Here is a 2,527-nt window from a genome sequence, read left to right as displayed (position 1 = left end):
CCATAATTTAAGTTCATTTTATTTCTTTGTTTTTGTTTTTCTTCATACTTGAATTTGTTTAGATATGTATGTGAAAGATATTATGTTTATTATTATTATTATTATTATTATTATTATTATTATTATTATCAAAACAAAATATGTGATGTTTTTTGGTTACAATTGTGACTGAGTGTAGGGGTTGCAACCAGCTTTCGTTGTGGTGATTCCTGGGTCTGACCACCAATTTTGTGTAAGACATTTGTATGTAAACTACAGAGACATAGGTCATCGTGGTGTGGCATTGAATGACAAGTTATGGGTTGCGGCTACAGCATACACTGAAGTTGAATTCCATAAGCAAATGGAGGAATTGAGACTTATAAGCCAGGATGCATACAACTATTTGTCAAAAATTGACCCAAGCTCATGGTTTAGGGCTTGGTTCAATACATTCTCCAAGTGTGATCGATTTGTGAACAACCTGTGTGAGAGCTTTAATGCCTACATTCTGAAGGCGCATGACTTGTCGATCATATCCATGCTGGAAATGATAAGGAAGAAGTTGATAAAGAGATATCAAAGAAAGAGGGATGGCATCAAAACCATGACTGGTAAGCTTTGTCCAAGAGTAGTTGCAAAATTGGATGAAATTGGACAGATTGCTGGGCATTGCTACAGCATATATGCTGGGGCTCTGTAACATCCCCAGCCCGTTAAGGCCGAGTTTGCCACTTTTCTTCTTTTACAACAAAAATTCTTGCAAAGATCTATAAGGTCTATCAGAGTACTTGATTTTAAAGGATACGATAAATGTATAAAACATTATTCAAGAGATTTTATTACAAGCGAAATTAGAAAACATTAAACTTTAGTTGCAGAATATCATATTATTACAATAACTTATATGAAAAGACTTTGAAAAGTAATAATTATTCCCGTCCCCATTCCGGCCTCCTATTCCAGCATCCTTTCTACCTGAAAACAAGAAATAAAACTGAATGAGCCCAAAGGGGGCCCAGCAAGTAAAATCCACAACCATAAATAGTTTTACTCCTTGTTCTCGATTTTGAAAATCATTTTCGCAAATAAATATAATTCTAGCCATAATAATATCTGTATGTACGGTTGCATCTCCCGTAACATATACATACTATTACATCTAGTAATAGATCATCGTTGTAAATCATCTTTATAAATCATCATCATAATGCATCATTATAAATAATCTCTGTAAATCATCATAGCATATTATCGTTGAAAATATAGTATCATTTTCTCATAATAAGGCCCATGTACACTATTACCCCTGTGTACGAGGGTTGCGGGTCCTTGTGACCATGGCACTGAACTGTGGCCACAGCCATGCCCGACCGTCAATTAACTCTTTCTTGGTGCACTCAGCGGTCTAGTTGATGGAATACCACCTTCTGGCATAGCCTCCTTCAGTGGTTTCGCCTCCATCCGAGTATCGGTACCGAACTCTCATCTTATCTTATCTTGGGGCCAAAAATACTCTCCTCCCTACATGTGCCCTCATTTCATAAACATTTATCTCATCTCTTGTACTTTTCTTTGTACTTCTTTTGATGCATCTTAGGGCAACATGTAGGAGGGTTTATCATCTTTTTTCTTTCTTATAATCATCATCATTTCTCAACTTTCTTTTCTCAAAATGGAAACCTTTTCAAATATAAACTTGTTGTACTTAGAAAGTGTTTAAATAAATAGAAACTTTCTAGATAATTCTTTTAGAAATCCTTCATGCATGCAACATAACTTCATAATACGTAAATAAAATAATCATTTACAATTTACTAAAGAATTAATAAATAGCATGACATGAAGTAACTTTAGAAGGGGTAGTGAATTTACTTACCTCTAGACTGAAGCTAGAAGTGGTATGAAGGAATCTAGTTGCTCCAATATGACTAATACCACTAGTATAACTTTTGAAACTAATTTCTAAAGTCCGCTATCTCTTGTGTTCTTTCTTTCTTGTAGCGCTTGGTCTCGCCCTTTCTCTCTCTGTTCTGAGTAAACACTCTTAGAAAGAAGAAAGACCGAGTAAAAAGCGGAAGAAGGAAGAATATATGCAAGAGATGGGAGAGGAGATGAGTGGTGAAAATTCTGAAGGAGAAGAGCTCTATTTATAGGAGAAAATCACACACTATTCTACCGTCAATTTACAATTATACCCTCATTTTACTATTTCACCAACCCTATACTATTTCACCAACCCTATACTATTCTACCTTCAATTTACAATTATACCCTCATTCTATCTTCAATTTAAAATTATACCCTCATTTTACTATTTCACCAACCCTATACTATTTTACCAACCCTATACTATTCTATCTACCCTATACTATTCTACCTATCCTATACTATTCTACCTTCTTATTCTACCATCCTTATACCTACCATTTACTATCGTATTATTTCACCAATTACCATTCTCTAATTACCACTCTCATAAATTTCCCAAGAATTAAAATCCTTAGCTACAATGGATATTAAAATAACATCATTATCAAAATAATCT

The sequence above is a fragment of the Corylus avellana genome, chromosome ca10, assembly GCF_901000735.1.
Source record: "Corylus avellana chromosome ca10, CavTom2PMs-1.0".
NCBI classification, from domain to species: Eukaryota; Viridiplantae; Streptophyta; class Magnoliopsida; order Fagales; family Betulaceae; genus Corylus; species Corylus avellana.
The sequence above is the reverse complement of the archived record's forward strand: the minus strand, read 5'-3'. Positions refer to the sequence as shown.